This window comes from Melozone crissalis, unplaced genomic scaffold (assembly GCF_028551555.1).
Source record: "Melozone crissalis strain CALT ecotype California unplaced genomic scaffold, PUWL_Pcris_2 ptg000094l_1, whole genome shotgun sequence".
NCBI classification, from domain to species: Eukaryota; Metazoa; Chordata; class Aves; order Passeriformes; family Passerellidae; genus Melozone; species Melozone crissalis.
In genome coordinates this window covers 58,646-80,548 of record NW_026535871.1, presented here as the reverse complement: position 1 = coordinate 80,548, position 21,903 = coordinate 58,646, and the positions used below count along the sequence as shown (strand labels likewise).

Below are 21,903 nucleotides of genomic sequence, written 5' to 3'. Positions count from 1 at the left end.
TGGTACTAGATGGCACCAGAGTGGCACTAAATGGCATTAAAGTGGTAAAAAGTGGCACCAGATGGCACCAAAGTGTCACCAGGCGGTGCCAGGTGGCGCTAAGTGGCACCAAAGTGGCAAAAAGTGGCAAAAAATGGCACCAGGTGGCACCAAAGGGACATCGAGTGGCACCAAAGTGGCACCAAAGTGACAAAAGTGGCACCGAAGTGGCAAAAATGGTACTGCACTGGCACTAAAGTGACAAAAATAGGCACTAAATAGCACCAGGTGGCACCCAAGTGGCACTAAGTGGCACCAGGTGGCACTAAAGTGACAAAACTGGCATCAAATGGCACCAAAGTGGCATTTAATTAGCAAAAAGTGGCATTAAATGGCACCAAAGTGGCACCAAAGTGACAAAAATGGCACCAGAGGTGACACCGAGAGGCCCCAAAGTGGCACCGAGGTGGCACCGAGTGACACAAAATGGCGCCTGAGCGCCACCGGGGCCATCGAGCGGCGCTTGGGGACACCGGGGTGGCACCCGAGGAACGGAAAGTGGCACCAGGTGGCACCGAGGGGACAAAAAAGGGACAAAACACTGGCACGGACCCTCCATCCACCCCAGTGTCCCCAAGGTGTCCACAACCCCCCCCAGTGTCCCCAAAGTGTCCCCAAATCCTCCCAATGTCCCCAATGTCCCCAATGTCACCCACAGGTGTCACCCACAGGTGTCTCAGTGTCCCCAGTGTCACCCACAGGTGTCTCAGTGTCCCCAGTGTCCCCAGTGTCACCCACAGGTGTCTCAGTGTCCCCAGTGTCACCCACAGGTGTCACCCACAGGTGTCACCCACAGGTGTCACCCACAGGTGTCTCAGTGTCCCCAGTGTCACCCACAGGTGTCTCAGTGTCCCCAGTGTCCCCAGTGTCACCCACAGGTGTCTCAGTGTCCCCAGTGTCACCCACAGGTGTCACCCACAGGTGTCACCCACAGGTGTCACCCACAGGTGTCTCAGTGTCCCAATGTCCCTCAGGAGCTCTCTGGGCAGAGTCTCCAGGTTGTTGTTGGCCAAACTCTTGCGGGGACACAAACGGGGACAGTGGGGACAGTGAGGGGACATTTGGGGACAGTGGGGACAGTGAGGGGACATTGGGGACAGTGAGGGGACATTTGGGGACATTGGGGACAGTGGGGACAGTGAGGGGACATTGGGGACAGTGGGGACAGTGAGGGGACATTGGGGACAGTGGGGACAGTGGGGACAGTGAGGGGACATTTGGGGACAGTGGGGACAGTGAGGGGACATTGGGGACAGTGAGGGGACATTTGGGGACATTGGGGACAGTGAGGGGACATTTGGGGACATTGGGGACAGTGGGGACAGTGAGGGGACATTGGGGACAGTGAGGGGACATTTGGGGACATTGGGGACAGTGGGGACAGTGAGGGGACATTTGGGGACATTGAGGGGATTTAGGGACAGTGAGAGCGTTGGGGACATGTGGGGACACTCACAGGAATTGGAGCCCCCGGAGTCCCCGGAGAGACCCCGGGGAGACGAAACCGAGCTGGGAATCCTCGATGAACCTGGAACCAGTACGGACCAGTGTGGACCAGTACGGACCAGTAGGGACCAGTAGGGACCAGTAGGGACCAGTACGGACCAGTAGGGACCAGTACGGACCAGTACGGACCAGTAGGGACCAGTAGGGACCAGTACGGACCAGTACGGACCAGTGTGGACCAGTAGGGACCAGTACGGACCAGTGTGGACCAGTGTGGACCAGTACGGACCAGTACGGACCAGTATGGACCAGTAGGGACCAGTACGGACCAGTAGGGACCAGTACGGACCAGTGTGGACCACTGTGGACCAGTGTGGACCAGTAGGGACCAGTAGGGACCAGTACGGACCAGTAGGGACCAGTACGGACCAGTTTGGACGAGTGGGGACCAGTAGGGACCAGTACGGACCAGTACGGACCAGTGTGGACCAGTACGGACCAGTACGGACCAGTAGGGACCAGTACGGACCAGTACAGACCAGTGTGGACCAGTAGGGACCAGTACGGACCAGTACGGACCAGTACGGACCAGTAGGGACCAGTAGGGACCAGTACGGACCAGTTTGGACGAGTGGGGACCAGTAGGGACCAGTACGGACCAGTACAGACCAGTGTGGACCAGTAGGGACCAGTACGGACCAGTACGGACCAGTACGGACCAGTAGGGACCAGTAGGGACCAGTACGGACCAGTTTGGACGAGTGGGGACCAGTAGGGACCAGTACGGACCAGTACGGACCAGTGTGGACCAGTACGGACCAGTACGGACCAGTAGGGACCAGTACGGACCAGTAGGGACCAGTGTGGACCAGTACGGACCAGTACGGACCAGTAGGGACCAGTACGGACCAGTAGGGACCAGTGTGGACCAGTACGGACCAGTAGGGACCAGTACGGACCAGTGTGGACCAGTAGGGACCAGTGTGGACCAGTACGGACCAGTACGGACCAGTAGGGACCAGTAGGGACCAGTGTGGTCCAGTATAAACCATTATCGACCAGTGTGGACCAAAAAACACCATAAGATCCAATAAAATCCATAGAAAGCAGTATGGACCAGTATAAACCAGTACGGACCAGTACGGACTAGTACGGACCAGTATGGAAACACTGGAATGGAAAGAAAAGGCTCGCTCCCCCTTTTTGTGTTACTCAACTACTTTGTTTTGCTTTTTTAGTTTAGTAGGTGTTTTGCATCTACTTAATGCATGTGTGTAATAAAAGTATAATTAGTTTTTAACTGCCTTAACTTTTCTTTATAGTTATTGGAATATTTTGTTGAAGAGTACTTTGACCAGAATCCTATTAGTCAGGTATGTACGACCGTGCAAGAAACAAATAGCAGAAAACTATTTGAAAAGGTAGTTTTGGTTATAACACTACCAAGTAAACTGTTTTCAATTTATGCATACCTTCCCATCCTTTATTCGTCAGTCTAGTGAATTCTTGTTTCTGCCTGTTTCTACAATTTAAGTTTTAGAAGATTTCTTTTTGTACTTTTTGGCAAAAGTAATGAAAGTATGGGAGTGTTTATAAATTAATGCATCAAGTTGTGCTGCTGTTGTTACACTTGAAGTAAAACTTTTATTATAGCCTTGTATGATTAAACAGTTCTGGTCCATAAAGACGTAAAAAAATACAGTAAAATTCTAAATAAACTCACTGTAAAACTTTCTAAGAAAAGTTTGGTCTTTTTTTTCCCTGTTTCAGATTGGCTTAATTGTAACCAAGAGTAAAAGAGCTGAAAAAATGACAGAACTCTCAGGTAAGGAAGTAGTATTCTTTTCTTAAATTGCAGATGTTATTGTCCTTTTCCTTGGTGTTCTAAGCTGTGCCTGATACAGTGCTGAAAATGAAGTGATGTTATCATAATTAGTTTTGATTTGAAAGATAAATTATTGCAAGTTGTTTGAAACCATAATCTACATTCTGATCTGCTTTGATCCAGAATCGTCGTCGTGTGCTTGTTTGTGATCAAGTTTCAACCAGAATGCAAGTTTGATATGTTCTGGTTTCCCTATAGTTAATTTTCTACCCTGTTTGTTAATTTTGTACGTTACAACATCTGTGGTTTTTGTGAGATCTGATCAGATGTTAAGAAGTCAAGGTTTGTTTGGTTCCTGCCTGCTGTTAGGCCAGTCTCTATGGCTTCAGCAGGTTTCATGGGGGAAATTGGGGGTCAGCCAATCTTTGAACCATGCTTTGAGGATAACAGATGAAACAAAACTCTCTTTCTGTTTGTGGGAGATGTCACGCTCATGTTGAGTGCTTAATGATACCCAACAGTGATTTTACTCTTTTTGGCTTCTAAACTTTCTAGCATCTGAGTGCCTATGGAGTGAAAGTCTTTTTTACTCTTTTCTGCATTCTGATCAAAATACCAATTTCTAAGGAAAAATACAGACCTGCCTCTGAAACCAGTTCCTGTTGTACAAGTACACTTCATTACATATGCACTTCAAACATTTCTGTTCTTTAACTTGTTGTATCAGTTAAATTGATTTCATTTTTTCACTTACAGGAAACTCAAAAAAGCACGTAACTGCTCTGAAGAAAGCAGTGGATATGAACTGCAGTGGAGAGCCTTCTCTATATAATTCCCTAAATTTGGCCATGCAGACTTTAAAGTTAGTATATACAAGGAGGTTTTTTTGTTTTCTTTGTGATTGTGGCTTTTGAGAGGCAGAGACAGAATTTTTTCTAAGTAGCACCTTGCATCATGCTGACTTGAGTCTTTAAAAGGCAACTCTCCTCTTACAGTACAAATCATTAAGTTAAATACTCCAGTAGTGCAGAAGTTTATCTTCTACCACTAGATGCTTGTATTTAGGGTTGTGTTTCTTACAGAAATGAAATTTGAAAACCAAGTTGATGATGGTATGTAGATATTGTGATGAAAGACACTGCAGTTCTTTATTACTGAAGGGCTGCAGTATGAGAGAGATCATAGTTAGGGGTTAATAATGTAAGAGAACAGGAAAAGAAACAGTATTGTGTCACAATAAACTTGTGAGAGTTTTGGCATACTTCAGAAAGATCAATTTTCAGGTAGGATAGATTCAGAGCACTTTTTTGCAATGTGAGGTATTGAGATGCATCCCAGTTTGTGGAAAACTGAAAAAGAATTACAGCTAAAGATACTGACCGAACAAAGCGGATAATCAGTGTCATGAAAAGCCATTTAAATACTAGCAGGAAGAGAGTTTTCAACAAGTAATTAGAAGTAATGGATTTACACTTAAAAACTGATTAGAGCTTTTTAAGAAGTCAGGAAGATTTACTACAGTGTGCTAGTTTGGAGATTAATTTTACATGTGAGTTTGGCTAAGGTACAAAGGATTCATTACAGGAAATAACCAGGTAACAACTACCCAATTAAATACTGTATTTTAGATATTGGAAAGTTTGGCTTTCAGAAGGGGAAAATCTGGTGCTCTGACAAGGATCTTACCACAGTTTGTAGAGGACTTCGTATCGTGTAATCTTCTGACTTCAGCACACTAAGGTCCTTGGAGATGTGATCATACAAATAGTTTAGTGTGCATAAGTAAATTAACTGTGTACTTTCCTTAGGCACATGCCAGGACATACAAGCAGAGAGGTTTTGGTAGTCCTCAGCAGTCTGACGACATGTGATCCAGCCAACATCTATGATCTAATTAAGGTACAGCACTGAAGTTTCACTACTGCATTGAACATCCAAGCTGCTGGACAAAACACAGGCAGTTGCAGTGTTATCACCAATTAATTTTCATTTAAGACTTAAACGTTTTTACTGTTTCTTGTTCTGCACATGAATTGAGTGTGCTTTTTTTTTCTCTATTTTAATTGTTTAAAAGCAGTAAAGATCAGAGTATCTGTCATCGGCCTAAGTGCTGAAATTCGAGTTTGTACAGTACTTGCCCGAGAAACTGGTGGTATGTATCTAAAGTTCAGTAATTATATTACTAACACAGGTTTAAAATCAAAATCAAGTAATTTGTTATATATTTATTGCTGCATTTTGTAATTTTTAAGGATAAATATTTCCCATTTTGCTGGCAGAAAATTAAAGAGTTGCCCAAATACACAAAATATACAGTAGTAAGTGAAATTACTAGCAGCTGGTAGCTGCAGCTCTAGAGAGAAAAAATACATATATTTGCACACCTTTTGTCCCATATATAAAGCTATGTGGTGTGAAACTTCATCAGTGTAACATGTTAATATCCATTGCTACAGTGGTAACTCTTGCAGTATGGTCACTACAGTTAAATGTTGAAGAAAAAGCTCTGTGTCTCCATATCTAACTTAACGTTCTGTTATTACTAGTTTTAAAACTTGTCATTTAGGGTAGCATTAACAGGGCTGCTTTTTAGGAAGAGGTTTGGATAAATTGTGTTTTCTACCAAAGTTGTTTTCTGTCATTTGGAGTATGTGTTTGTATTTTTTTTTTGGCTCGTAACCTGATAGTAAGGCATCTCTTTGTCTGTGACAGGAACATACCACATTATTTTGGATGAAAGTCATTATAAGGAACTGCTGATGCACCGTGTCAGTCCTCCACCTGCCAGTTCAACTTCTGAGTGCTCCCTTATTCGAATGGGTAGGATATGGATTTGTCAAACTCCTAGCGTGAGATTTTTTCTTTTTCTTTAATTGCCTCTTCTGTGTTAAGGCAATACAAATAGTAAGACATGTAGTAAAGACATTGTGTAATTTTTTTTTGTTTTAACTTTTATTTTGCTAGATTGATGTTATTCCTGCATCGTAGTCAGCTTTTAAGTAAAGCTTATTAAGTAAGACAAATTACTGAACAGAATTTGGAAACAATGAAGTGGAACGATATTGATGGCACAGTAATTGTTATAAATTTAATACTTAGAAATGAAGGGTGAAAAACTATTATTTCTCCCTCTGCTTTTTTCCCTGCAGAAGGCAACTATTACAACTATTAATTGATTTAGGAACCGTGGGTAGTACACATTAGCAACTTCTTGAGTGTTCTTTCAAGAAGTAGATTACCTTTTCTTTTCTTGATCTGTTTCTCAATAAATTTAAGCTTGGAGTTAAACCAGTATAGGAACTGTAATGCTAAAGTAGAGCATTGAGTTCTCACTTTCATCCATCCTTTTCATAGATAAGAATGCATGTATTTTTATGTCTAGGTATAGATAATGAAAAGGTTTACTTCTCGTAGGTAAAGCCTGAGCAGCAGTTGGAAAAACCGACTTCTCACCTCTCATGATCTGTAAAAAATAAAGGATACAAGGAAAGAAAGAAAGATATCAGTCTCCAAAAAGTCCTGTAGTCTCATCTATCATATACTGCACTTAGAAAGTGAATATAGGCTGGATGAATGCGTACAAAAATATTTCCTCCTTAATTAGAAACTATTGTTTAAGTGAACATTTGTATGCTGCTCACTCTGCTTTCCTACCATTTCACATATTTTACTTTTTAACTGTTCTTCTAAAATGGGGTTCCAGTGCACTTCAGTTAACACAAAGTCCATGGCAAAGACATTTTTTCAGCTGACGGGAAGTCAGAGAGGTGTGGGTGTAGGTAGAGACCTTTGGGAAGAATTTGATATAGCAAGAGTGTATCAGTTCTCCTGTAATAACAAATGGGAAAGAGAAAGGCCTGAGTATCTAGAATAAACTTTGAACTTCTTCGTTGAAGTAAGAAATGGACACATTATTGCATGTTTAAAATTTTTACTATGGGATGTGTTTCTCTTCAGGTTTTCCTCAGCATACTATTGCTTCTCTATCTGATCAAGATGCAAAGCCTTCCTTTAGCATGGCGTAAGTAGCATTGATTAGAATTCAATGAACTGGTATGAATCCAATATTAATTAGTCATATTTAGAAAATCTGCTCAGCAGTGAAAGTATTGCAAAATAATCTGAAAAAAGACTAAGCCATGTCTTGTGACTTCTTAGTAGACATTTTATTTCCATTAGTAGCTCCAGTATTAAAAGTATCCTCTGTTAAATATGTGTTTTAAAATTTGCATTCAAGTTTTTTCAAGGTAGTAAATGGTACATAGTTCCGTTACACAGTGATTGGGGCACATAGGTGCTACAGGGTGTTGAGTAATTACTTGCAGCTCGTGATTTAATTACTACTATCATTATAAAAGATAATTGTGAGGGTGGAAGAGTATTATCTGAATAAAGTATTTTTTATGTATTTCTTAACATGACTTTAAAGGGAAGTTTAAAATAGAGGCCTCATTTTATGACTGTACCAGTGCACTTCTCAATGAAAAGAGTCATTGTTTTCCAGGGTGATAGGGGAGTCTGAATTTCAGAATGGAACAACTTCTAACAGCAGTGTGCTATTTGAAAGAATAGTTACCATGTGCATCTTAGAGGCAATAGAATGTTTTGTCTCTAAAAAGAAACAAGCATGCAGTTATTGTTCATATCTTTATTTTTAAAGATTGCCTCCTTTCTATGGAAATGTTTGGTCTTCGGTTCCTGTGAGAAAATGTGGTCACTGATATCTGTCCATATCAATTGTTTTCTGACACTTATACATTAAACTGTTACATGCAATCTAGTGAAACTTTTAAAATTATTTGATGTGAAAACATTATTTGTGCTTATGTAGTAGCATGGTATTATTTCTTAAGTACTGAATTGTTTCTTTCTGCTGTAGGCAATTGGAAAATAACAGTGACCCAGGTCTTACACTGGGTGGATATTTTTGTCCTCAGTGCAGAGCCAAATACTGTGAGCTTGCTGTGGAATGCAAAATCTGTGGTTAGTAGTAAGAAGAGGTGAGCAGATGAATCAAGAGTTCATGGTAAGAGAGTTAAGGGGTAGAAAACTTCAGCTATACTTATTTTGAGTCCTGCATTTCTGTGACCTGGGATGTCAGCTTCATAGAAATGTCTCTCAGGACTGTACCTGTAACAGTAAAGCTGTATCATATTCATTGGTATAAGGAATATACCTAAGGCAAAATAGGGAAGAGAGGTGATGCACATGGGAATGATAACTTCTCAAGAATCCTCACTTAACTTAACACACTCATGTTTCAGAGTTCTCAGTGCAAGGCCATGACAATAGAGTGCTTTGGAGCAGGAGGACAGAAGTACTCTCCTCTCCATGTGTATGTGGGTGGAAGATTTCCAAGTTGAACCCAAGGGCAATCTGCACAGTGACACAAGACAGGCTGTAGAGTTGTAAACGGGGCCCTTTGGTCTTGCAAATGTTAATGTTAATGGACTGTGCAAGCAATGATGCCTCTCTCCATTGCTCCTAGTGAGGGTGGGAGGGAGGATTAGTGTGGTTTATAATATTAGTATTGTGAGGGGGTGCTGTTCTCCTGGCTTCCAGAGGCATATGACTGAAACACGGTAGGTATTACCAGGATGCCTGTATTTGGCAACAGGATGAAATAATTATGGGCTTGGATCACTTTATCCTAGTTTAATTTCAAGTTTTTCTCACCGGCATGAGTTTCATTGCAGCAAGGGGACAGTGTAACTGGAGAAATCCTGTGTATCTGCAGTGGATTCTCCACAGCTGCAGTGATCAGGAGAACAAGTTTGGACATGTACAGTACGAGTGAGTGAGTGAGACATTTGTGCCAGCCCATGCCCCACCTGTTCTCATGGTCTAACCCCAGCTGTCAACTCAGCCCCACACTATCCCACACACTGGTGAGATGGGGAGAGAATCAGAAGAGTAAAAGTGAGATAACTCACAGGTGGCATTAAAGGCAATTGGAAAGTTACGGCAATAGCTATGCACACAAGACAAGCAAAGTAAGTAATTCATTCGCCACTTCCCATCAGTAGAATCTCCAGGAAAGCAGGACTCTGTCATGGGTAACAGTTACTTGAGAAAGTAAATGCCATCGTCCTGAACATTCTCCCCTTTCCACCTTCTCCACCCAGCTTTATAGGCTGAACATGATGCCACATGGTGTGGCATATCCCTTTGTTCTCTTGGTGCAGTGTTGACTGCAATCCTGACTGTATCCCCTCCCAATGCCTTGTGCACCCCCGAGCCTACTCACGGGTGGAGTGAGAAACAGAAAGGGCCTTCTTGATTGTGTGTAAACACTGCTCAGCAGTAAAGGAAACACTCCTGCCTAATCAACCTTATTTCCAGCATAGATCCAAAACACAGCCACATGGTAGTTAGTGTGACAAAAACGAACTGTTTTAAAACCAGCAGACCAGTGTTAGCTGAGATGGGACTGTGGCGTGGTTTTGGCAGTAGTACAGCAAGCTGTAGTAGAGTTTGTAACAGGGCATCATTTTAGCTGGTGGTGTGATACAGCAGAGCCATCATTGCCAAAAGGAGCTTCCTAACTTCACCACTGTGTGTTGTAAATGTATTTCTGAAGGCTGAGTTAAACCTTTTCAGTAGAAATTTTATCGATTTGCTTGTTCTTTGTGTTTGGATTTAAAACTGGATTACAAGTTTAGGTAATGGAACAAGTAATTTTACTTTTTAAAGTTCTTAGAAGCTGTCAACCGCTGAGTAATTAAAAATATTATTTTTCCTTTTTACCTTATTTTATACAGAAAAGCTTTTCAGTAAATCTTCCCTTGTAACAATTTTGGTGTCTGTTTGCAGGTCTTACGTTAGTGTCTGCACCTCACCTGGCTCGGTCTTACCATCACTTGTTTCCTTTAGATGCCTTTCAGGAAGTTCCACTGGAAGAATACAAAGGGGAACGGTATGCAAATCTTACTTGTGATAATGAGTGTGCTTGTAGATTCCATAACTTTTTTGTCACAAAAGTAAGAATAGCTGGCAACAGCTTCTTTACTGCTGGAGATCCTGGGTGTTTGGGTGGTGTGGGGCATCCCTGGCATTAAGAAGTACTTGTAGTTTCCATGATCTGTGAGTTCAGTTGAATAGGTGAAGTAATTGCCAGAAATTGTTACTATGTATGAGATCTTTTTAAAACATTGATTTACACAGTCTTGACTCCTTTTTTTTTTTCAGTTAAAATATAAAATTTTGCTTTTAGGTATTGTCAAGGCTGCCAGGGAGAAATGAAAGATCAAAATGTAAGTATGTTGAAAGGCATTGTAACTTGCATTGAGGGGTGTGAGAAATAGAGATGATCCTTTAGAATTATATTCTAAACACCAGAAGAATACTTATGGAAGTTAATGTCATGGTTAATTAGACTTAGGTGTTAAACAGTCACAATTTATAGACTGCAAAGTCTGTAGAAGCGTGGGAAGTAATTTCCTAGGGAGCTGCATAAAAAAAAGCTTCCCATTTGGAAGCATTTACAGTGACCTGAGCTCAAGCCTGCGAATACATTTGCTGCCAGAAGATTTAATTCAGTTGAGTTTCTGTGATGCTAGCAGTGCAGTCTGTTTACATTATCATGACGATGTAACTGTTGCCCTACTGCAGTGTGATGATGATAAGTTCTGCTAATTTGACTTGGCTTTCTATCCTTCCCACACAGGTGTACATATGCAAAGTGTGTCAGAACGCGTTTTGTGTGGAATGCGGTCTGTTTGTTCATGATTCGCTGCACTGCTGTCCTGGCTGTATTCACGAGCACCCTGCTCCTGTATCTGTATGATCTCATATCTTCTTAAAAATTGCTGTATCTTTGTCATTCTTGCATGAATCTAATTAGTTTATTCAGCCATCGCTCTAACTGATGCACCTCTGAACAAGATGATTACAGAGGGATGAACAGTGGAGTAGGAGCAAATGTTAATTTTTAAATTTTTTTGTTACTTTTAATATTGACTTGAATTATCTGTATCTATTTTTTGTTCTTGTCTAAAGAACTATGGCTTTTTCCAGCGGTTATTATAATAACATGTATATTTGTAAATGTGAAAGTGATAAAACTGCTTTTTATGATAATGTGATGATTCATCTTCATTTCATTACTTCTTCAAAAAGAAGCCCTGAAAATACATTTTACACATCTGTTGTTCCAAACTTTTGGTTTTGGCAGATGGTGGATTTCTGTAGATCTGTCTTGGTTTGAAAAGACAGATGTCTACTTAAGGAAGGCAGGAGCCTCTCTTGAAATGGAAAATGTAAACCCTCTCCCTCTGTATTATTACAATTTTGAAATTAATGACCTCTCAGGCAAAGATATGAGAGTAGGAATAACCTTTATTAGGAAAAATAGAAATAAAAAAAGGAGAAATACAAAAACCACTGACAGAGTCAGAATATGATCTGACACCCAATGGGCCAGCGTGTTGTTAGCAGTCTTGATTGAATGGTGGCTGCAATCCTCCTGCACTGACAGGGGGGATTCTGTTGGAGTAGGTATCCCTGTAGAAGGGTGCAGTTTTCCCCTGATTCCCCCCTCAGTAACTCCCCCACGGAACACGCGGCCATTCCCCTGAACAGCCCCCCCGGAGCTGCACCCGGAGCTCCTGGATGTCGTCGTGCGGGCGGCGCCGCTCCATCTCCAGCAGGTGGATGCGCTCCTCGTGCTCGGCCAGCAGCGCCCTCCGCGAGGCCTCGAGCTCGCGCAGCGCCGCCAGCTGCTCCAGCTGCTCCTGCAGCTGCTGCTGCGTCTGCTGCAGCTGGGCCGGGGGGGGAAAGGAAAAAAACCTGAAAATCCCCTTATTCCCCCTCGCTGCTGAGCCTTCTGCAAAAAACCATCAAAATCCCCAGATCCCACCTTTCTGCTGAGCCTTCTGCAAAAAACCTGAAAATCCCCAATTCCCCCTCGCTTCTGAGCCTTCTGCAAAAAACCCTCAAAATCCCCAATTCCCCCTCGCTTCTGAGCATTCTCAGCTGCTCACTAGAGAAACTCGCAAAAAATCCCGGTTTTCCTCATATTTTACAGGTTTTCTGACATTCCCCAAGGAATTTGAGATTAAAATTCCCATATTTTGAGGCAGTTTCTGAGGGGTTTCACCACAATCCACGCAAAGCCCTCATTTTCCAGCTTTTTTTTGTCACAGATTTCGAGTTGAAACCCAGCAGAAATGATTCAAATTCCCATTGTTTTTCCTCCCACATTTTGAACACCCTGAGAGATTTTGGGTGCAAAATCAGTTGAGTTGTCAAAAATTCCCATTTTTCACAATTTCCCCATATTTTTAGGCACTTTCTGAGAAATTTTGACACCAAAAAATCCAGAACTGACACAAACCCTTCATTTTTCCAACCTTTTCTGGCAGTCCTGGTGGCTTTCAGCCTGGACAGTGACTGTACAGCTCTAAAATCCCAGTTTTTCAATAATTTTGAAGCATCCTGAAGTGTGGGATCTCAGCCTCTCTGAACTGGGGTGCAGGGTGACCGAGACCACCCCTGGGGGGCTCGGGAGTCCTGGAATGTGGCCAGAAATGTCTGGTGGCTGGACTTTGATCCCACATGGGAGATGACATCAGTATGAGGACGGGAGGATTTCACTGGGGTGAACGGTGAAGGGACAAGTTAATTGGAGTGTGAGATACAGGGTTTAAGATTTCTGTACAGGGGGGTCTAAAGAAGTAAGATGGAGGAATTGGAGCGTGCCCTTCTCCTTCTTCTTCTTCCTCTAGGCCTCCATCTTCTGTGGTGATGTTGGCACTTTTGGATTGGTCTTTACTAAAAGTGCACTGGTTAATAAGGGTAGACGGTATTGGAGAAAAATGATAAATATTGTATACGTAACTCTGGGTATAAAGATAGGTGGCCGCCCCAGGGGCTCTCAGTGTGTGCCCATGGCTGACTGCTGAGCAGAACTCTGTCAGGCCCAGAGAAAATCTTTTAGATAAGCAATTAATAAACACCGAGACCGAGAACAGATCTGAAGTCCCTTCTCGTCCTTTGGAGCGCGGGCTGCCCAAGGCCACCTCGGGCCTTCCCAGACCATCTAAACAGCCCTAAATCCGACAACGCGGGATCGGCTGCAGTTCGAAACCTCGGTGTTGGGAAGGCCCGGGGCGGCAAACCGCGTCTCTTCAGCAAAGCCCCGCGCGCGTGCTTGAAGCTCCCCGCGCGCTCAAGAGCTGTCGAAGCGCGTGGGCTTCGGCCCCATGGCAGAACATCCCTTACACGCGCATTGAACTGGCTGAGATGGATGAAGCAAAGAAAGGAAATTTGGGTATGAGAGGGGCACCTGGAAAAGATTCCAGCCACGCGATAATCCACGAGATAAGAACTCACGTGCAGAGGCGTAACGCACGTCGTGGTTTCCCTGGTTTTCCTGAGACATGTATGCCGGCGTTTACATTTGCATGAGTTTATCGTGCTGGGGGGAAACTAGCGCAAACGGGAAAGAGCCACGTTACTTTGTCACGACGGGAACGGGCCTTACCCGGATGGATACTCCCCAAGGGACACACAAAGAGATCTCAGAGATAAGACAGGAGTTCGACGAGAAAAGGAATATCTTAGAGAAGACTAGAAAGAAAGCAGAAACACGAGCGTCCGGCCCGACTTTCCTTTCCGCTTTTTCAGGGAAAAGCTATTCCAATACCCAACATCAACTCAGCGCCTTCGTGCCTCCTCTTTCCTTGTGCGGCCACATCCCTTGACATCTCGTTTCAATGCCGAGCTGAGCGACCAATTCCGTTTCCTTGGGCCGGGGGTGGAAGGGACGGCAGGGACAGTGTTACGGATATGAACGAGGCCAGACTTTCTCCAGAGAAAGAGGTTCTCGTTTATTAAAATAGCTACAAGGAACGGAGTGCCCAGGATAAGCCCAGGCACCCACACAGCGAGCCAAAAACGAAAACAGTGCGCTCACCCCAAGTGCACTGGGTTCTCCCAAACAACAAGTACCCCAAAAGAAGAAGAACCCCGACCCAACCGAACTCCCCACACTTACAGCCCCCCCCGGGTCCAGGATTGGTGCATTTTGGATCCTCATGGTGATTGGTCCATTTCCAGGCTTCTCATTGGTCTTTACCGCCGTTCATTCTGGACCAATCGTTTCTGCAGGGCTTCGAATGATTGGTCAGATGTCTCATCCAATCTCTCTTGGGCCTCGCCTTGCCCCATCAGAGCCCGGTTTCACCAAACCCTGCACCCTTCTAGCACATTCTAATGAGCCCTTCCCCTTTAACATAATACAAATAATAGAACATCATAATTACAATATCATTGAACTATATCCTATTTTAAATTAACTTAACTTTTACCTATAACAACAGGACGGGCGCGGCGGGGAGGAAAGCGAATTTTCCTGGCCACGCCGCTCGGTCTCCGCTCCCTCAGCTCTGCAACTGCAAAATCTGAGTTCTTTATGTCATTCTTTGTTGACTCACTGTTTGCAGTGGAGACACAAATTAGGGCAGTTATGGAAGGAGCTCTGAAAGTCTGCAAAGTTTTTCAATAACCTCTCATAACCTCTGTCACTTTCACTGATGTTACCACCAAAATATCATGGGCCGATTTCTAGATGGGAAGGAAGGGAAGAAGTGATGGGTCTGTGGTGTTGGCCTGTTTTACCTGTGCCATGTTTGTGGATCAGGAGGACATGGCCAAGGCCTTTGCCATCCTCATCATCCTGGCATCCTTGCTGTAGGGATAATGCACAGCCTCTGTTACACATTTCTCCTTCCTGCTTGGGGCCTGTTTTGGGTAGCCTGTGTGTGTCCCGCTCCTCATGTATCTTTGCATCCCTGTTGATTTATGGAACAGGCCTTCGGTGCCTTCTGGCATCATCGTGAGCACAGCTGTGGGAAAGGTTTCTGTGGGGCCTGGTCCACCTGCTGCTGCAATAGTCATCAGTTCCTTGCACTCCAGCAGATTTCCTGGGGTGTTACTGCGCCCTGGGGGGGGGGTCACTGCTGGTGAGAGAGACGATGAATCTTGTTTCTTGATCAGAAGGCTGGATTTATTGATATATGATATAAAATACATTATGACTATACTAAATAGAATAAAGAGAGAAGTTTGCAGATGCTGCTAAGCTAAGAATAGAAAAGAAAGAATCTAAAACAAAGTTGTGTCCAGGGACTCAGTCCCCTAGCTTGCACTGGTGATTGGCCCTTAATTATAAACATAGAAAATGAGCCAATCAAGAAACCCCTGTTACATTCCACAGCCTCTGATAATAATTGTTTACCTTGTCTTCTGAGGCCTCTGGCCTCCCAGAAAATGCAGAAATCTGAAAGAAAGGATTTCTGTGAAAAAATGTCTGCGACACTGGGGAGCTGGAGGATTTGTCCCAGAGGTGAGCAGCCTTGTTCCCTGGTTTGAATTCCCATGGTTAAATGACATTCTAAATCTCTGTTATATCTTCACCTTGTAAGTTGTCTGTTTTAAAGCTTTCTTAGAAAACTCATTCAATTTTAAAATCTTATTTACACCTCTAGTTCACCTTGTCTTCCTATACAGGTCTTTTCAAAACTGGTAACTTCAATAATTTGTTGTGTCTCTGTTTTTGCTGAACTTGTGATTTCCAAATTGAATTGGTACAAGGTTTATTTGCTGCTGCTGTTTTAGTTTTCCGCAATGGAAGATAAAACACACAGCAAGACAGGATTTTTCAGGCTTTTTTTCTGACTAAAATAATAAGCCAGCTCCAATTGCTCCTAACCAAAAGCTGGTGATGCATTTCATATTAGCCCTTCTGGGCAGAAGTGATCCACCCTGCGTGCTTGCAGACTGCCTAGCACCTCTGGGTCCTGCACACAAATTCTGATGGATATTGGGATTTTTCATTGCAAGATTCTTACCTTGCCTGAGGTAATCTCTTTTGTTAAGCAAGAAGGGACATTTAGAGTTGTCACTGTGCACAAGAGGTTTCTCACTTCTCTAACAAAAATAAACTTGCAGTTCTGATGGCTTAGATACACAGTCTTCCATATTGACCTAGAGCTCCAAGAAGTGATAGGGGTTTATTTCTTAATAGTTTCAGTCAGTCCTGCTTCCCAGCTACTAGTTATGCTACTTGTTTTTATCTATTTAGGGCCTGATTCTGATCTGTGGTTACTAACACTGTTTTCTTAAACAAATGGAATATTCATTGAGCTACTGTTCAAAGAAGGTGAGAAGGAAGGGAAGATCACTCTGTTAACTAGTTTGAAAAGTTAAAACTAAAACTGACCTTTATTTTGCTAGTTCAATATTTATTAGTCTTTTGTAAACATTATGTGTGGGCAGCTCAGTCTCACCTAATTCAAATGAGATTGTTTGATTGAGATTTACTGATGAGCAGATCTGAATGCTGATTTTAAGTATTCTGGCACTGAAACTATTTCCTATGGTGTAATGGTAACCATAAATGTTAGCCCCATAGGTTAATAATATTATACCACGATCGCTTTACAACCACAACTATTTTTTTAAAATTCATTCCTTCTATTCAGGAGTTTGTATTGTATATAAATTGTATATATATTGTATATATATTGTATATATATTGTATATAAAACAATCTGTCCTCTTAATTTCATATGGTTCCTGGTTTCCCAATGTTTTGATAAAGTTGCAAAATGTTGTTCAAGAATTACGGCTGTCCACATGACCTCTGTTTCATACTGAATAGCTTGATTTGAGTGATGTTGCTCTGAATAGCTTTCAGACTTTCCTAGACCCAGAGTTTAGCTAATATTGCCATAAGTAAGAGTATCATATGAACATAATTAGGTGTATCAAACTCCAGATGAGTTGTGTGAAACAAAAAGGTGTATCAGATGATTTCTGAACTTGAGGAATTTAAGCATCCCAGACATAGTAAAGAGAATGAAAGAATGGCAATTGAGTTTAGCCAGATTTCTAAAACACTTCTGTCTCCCTTGGGTCAGTCTGCTTTGGATCCCTTCATCGCATTCTGTAGGAAAGAAGTAATTTTGTGCCTGTATCCATTTAATGGCAGGTACCATGGAGTCCACGTCCTTGATTAGAGCTTCTGTGTGGTATTTCTGTGCATATAAGAAATACCTCACACAAAGCATGGACAGGATTTGTTTAGAATAGTGTAAAACTGGCAGCAGCACCTCTTTGCTGGCACTGATGTAATACTATGTAATGGTTTTCGCAAACACACCTTCTGATAGCTGTTTTAAATGATTTTCGCAGACAACTCAAAAATCTGCAAGATGAATACTTTAGCATTTACCAATCAGGGCTTTAGCCTTCCACTCAGTAGAGTGGTGTGGGATTTCAGTTTTTTCTGGATGCATTCCAGTGGTAGTGATTTCCTCTGTGGGGTTTATATAGTCCTTGTAGTAAGGTAAATGCTGAGTTGCCAAAAGCATACTCTTTTCAAAACAGGAATACAGCTCATCCAGCATAAGGCAAGATTCAGCAAATTCCTGCCTGGTATAAACTTTCTACATGGAGAAAATTCCTTCATGCAGGAATTTTCATGCTTTTTCCATAAGAATCTGTTGTACAAAGTATAATATTTTTTTTATTGAGTGGGTGAAATAGGGGCATGGCTATTTCAGAAAACTTCATAATTCAAAGATCTGAATTGCCACAGGTTAATCATATATGATAAAAGAATATTTCCCATTGTCTTATTCCAACTGTAAAATGTAAGCAGCTTAAAAAGAAGCAACAGCACATGGAACTCTCTAGAAGTCAAGACAGATTCAGCAAATCCGACAGTAGGACTGGAGAAATGAAATATGTTTCTAAAACATATTTTTCTGATGGTGAGAGATTGTCAGAAAGTGGGGAGACGTGGCTAAGAGTAAAATGACAGAAAAAGAGAGGAGGAAAGAAGGAGACTGAGAGATTGTCTTTGAAACATCTCACATTTCACTTTGCAGGGCACGCACACATCCCTTTTCCCGATCTTGTTTGCACTATATGGACTCTGAAGCAGAGAAGACTTCCTAAAAAAGGAAGCAGTGGCTTCCCCCTTACACACAGGCTGCAGCCTATAGGATCTAAGGGGCTGAGTGATCTCTGCACCTCTCTGGCTTGCACACCTTCCCCTGAAGAGCTGGCCCATGCTCCAGGCCCAGGGCTTGTGCTGGTAGGGAGCTGGAGGGCACTGGGGGACTCAGGGCTCCAGCCGTCTCCACTGGCTGCAAACTTTTAAAGGACTTGTTCTTTTCCCACACAGTTTTTATTGCTGCTGTCGTACATGGAACGAGTATCAAAGGCTTTAGATGCCTTTAAAATGCAACTCAAATACTGTACAAAAAAGTCTGGTACAGTCATGGATTAGAATTTCAATCCATTTCAATAGACAAGACTCCAGGCAATTACCAATTCGGTTTCAATACAAAGCAAATGGATGCTGAGACATTTAGAGGCAGTGAAGGAAAGCAATACCATGCTGCCATGGGGTCATGTAGAAATAAAACTGTTTGCCTCTGTCTTAAGAAATGTTGACAGATTTCAACACCCCTAGGGAAGGAGTGGTAGACGATGGATAGAACAGAAAGAAACTTGTCTTAAGCAATAAGTTGGAGCCCACCAAAACGTGGTTGCCTAGTGATGGTGCTTTGTGAGATCCGACAAAATTATGCTGGGAACTTCAGAAGTGAATTGATGTAGTCTCCAAAGAGAGGAGGTTTTCAGTTGCAGGCAGCTTTTTACAATGTGTCTGTCTGTGACTGGACTAGTGTTCAGAGATGGAGGGCCAACATCATAGCATCAGATACTCATCCAAACCCAGACAGCACATGAAGATGTGAATAACTTTTTTTAAAAGTTGATCTGCTTTTCTACAGAAGGTTGTTTTGACACTCATGTTTTTGATGGATCCCTGGTTCCTAGCATTTGTTGTACTCCTTTACCTGTACAATTTCTTCTGTCCTTTCATTGCCACAGCTGTACTTGTTGGCACTGGTTTTTATTTAGAAAGTGGGAAAATGGAAGGGTCCATGGCTCAACCCGCTCCTTCTGTTCCTTTACTCCCCCACGTGGAAGCAGAGACAAAATTAAATTGCAGAGCATGAGAATTGCTGAAGAGCAAAGTGCTAAGGCAAGATTATAATTGATACAGAACAAAGTTGCCATATGGTGGAGTGATGTTATGCCAAATATTTTTGCAGCCTTTCTAAAAGTGGGAGCATAACTTTGCAAACAACTAGGAAATGCCTACAAATTGCCTGATGTGAATTGCTTTTCTTCATTTAGCAATTTTTTTTAGGAGAACAGAATGGTTTTGCTCAATTTTAGCAGTTAATTTGATATAATGCAATTGATGTAAATCATGTAGTTAGCTTGATTTATGTAATTTGTACCAGCAAAAAATTGTTTATAAACCAGGCCCAAAGTGTCTTTCTTAACACGAAAAGTACTTTTCTGACAACTGCTGCTGTGAAGTAGAATACATATTGCCAGGCAAACAACATTTCAATTGTATTTTTGATTTCTTTATGGTTGGGGTAGAGAAAAGACTTGAATTATTAATTACAGAACTGTGACATTTTGTGGTAATTTCTTAGCAGATTTGGGAATTTCATTTTCAGAAAAAAAAAAAGCTATTATGTTCAAAAGACATTTGGAGAAATAGAATGTTGTTTTCTCACTAATGTATTTCCAGTAAACATGGAGATTTAATGATTTTCAGAGATCTATAATTGTATGCTGACAGTTCCTCCACTGAGGGAAGACCACTTGACTGAGGAACAATTGTCCCACATGTGGATGATTCAGAATTCCTTTTGCAAGAGATTTTGTGGCTTCTGTGGGCATTTATTACAGCATTTTAAAATCATGTCTTAAGACAGTGACATTCACTGGATAGTTCTTCTGTCTCAGGATTCTCTTGCAGTGAATCTGTAGCAATTTCTGTGGGATCAATGGCATTACACTGGTACAAAACTGCTGTAAGAGGAAAACCAGATTAGATGCATGAAGTTATTTTCACAGTATGCCTCTCTATTGTCATCAGCAAAGGCACAATAATTAATATATTTAATAGTTTTAAGTATTTGAAAAAGAATGGCTGCTTTTCTTCGTACGGAATGCTTTGAATAACACATCTAGCAAGTGCTAGTTTAAGAATCTCTGAAAACCAGCGTATGAACAAACAGCTTAGGGTTTCTGCTCTCTACTGCATGTATATAGGTCTTCTGAGGGGCTCCAATAGCAACAACATGCAGTATGCTCCCAGTCACACCTCTCCTTTCCATATGCACAGAGCTGCCATATGTTTCTTCAGTTTCTCTGTCAGCTTTGCTCTTCTTGTTCCTGTTAAATGCAGAGCCTGGAAGCTAGATGTGATTTGCCTCTGGAGCAGGACAGAAGTAGTAAATGTGACCCTCTGGGAGGGAAACTCATTATGTGAAAAGGCTGCCCAGTGGCACAAATCAGCCCCCATGGAGTTTGGGAGGAGTGTTTCACACCCTTGAATCTCTGCCAACACTGGTTAAACTGAGAGTCAGTTATAAGCTTGTTGCATACATGCTCGTCCTAAAGAAATGTTTTGGGTTTTTTTACCCCAAGATTACTGTGTCCTTTCCCACTGAATAGACCAAATCCCATTCCACTATCCGGACAAATTGAGTAATTTGGTTTCTTGCATTCTTGAGACGCTGTCTTCTTGCTGTGCTGCCTCAGCGCCTTTCTCTGGGGAGCTGTCACAAAACTCCAGCTAATGCAAGTTAGGAAAGCAAAGTTACTGTCAGGGCTAGTTCCTAGGGTTGTTACTGTCCCCAAATTCTGACTCCATCCAAAATCCTGATGATGCAGTTCATTTGGCTCAGGGCAAACACACACTTTGTTTTGCATAACACAGACATGATTACATTTTCCATTTGGTAAAGTCATAGAGTAGCTCCAAGTCTGCTAAAAATAGAGACATGATTCAAGTTGCAAACAAGATGGAAGGGTTTCAGATGGCTCCATTACACACAGAGCAAGCATAGTGAAATTAATAGGAAAAAGCTGGTTTGGGGACAAGGGCTGCACTCCCTTTTTCGAAGTAAATGCATAGTCGTGAGGCTGTGCAAATCAAGAGTTCCACTGTTGCAAGTAGAAAGAGTCTGATTTACTTAAAATGCAGGCTGTTGCAGGCTTTACCCTCCTGAAAAGAAACAATTTTTCCTAACTCACTGACCCATTTGTTTATCTGCTGAGTTGCCAAAAATGCATTTACAACAGATGTTTGCATGCATAGTGTGTCTATCTACTGCATGCTTTTGCATCTTTTCTTAGGGGAGATTGAGGCTATTTTAATTGCTAGTTTTCCACTCTCTGTCCCATTACCCATAGCAGCCTCACTGACCTCCGCAAAAAGAAATGTACAATTTAATTGCAGTTATCACTCTTTAAGCTAGGAGCATGTGAATAGGGTGTTCTTCTTGTCTTTTGGTGCAAGGGTCCAATATGCCAAGTAGTATTTAATGGATAAATAGGAACTGCATCTGTCAGGCCAGGATATCAAAGCCTTTTAAAATAATGCCAACATTAGTTTTACAGGGAGGGAAAGACATCACTGTTTGTTCAAAACTGCAAAACAAGGCCTGAAGAAGAATTGTGAGTGGCAAGTCCCAGGCTCATTAAAAAAG

At 42.2% G+C, this 21,903-nt stretch overlaps 1 pseudogene; it reads left to right on the top strand.

Annotated features, from left to right (window-relative positions):
- The first annotated feature begins 1,479 nt into the window (after nucleotides 1-1,479).
- On the top strand, nucleotides 1,480-11,593 carry LOC128947299 (general transcription factor IIH subunit 2-like; annotated as a pseudogene).
- Nucleotides 11,594-21,903: the final 10,310 nt, after the last annotated feature.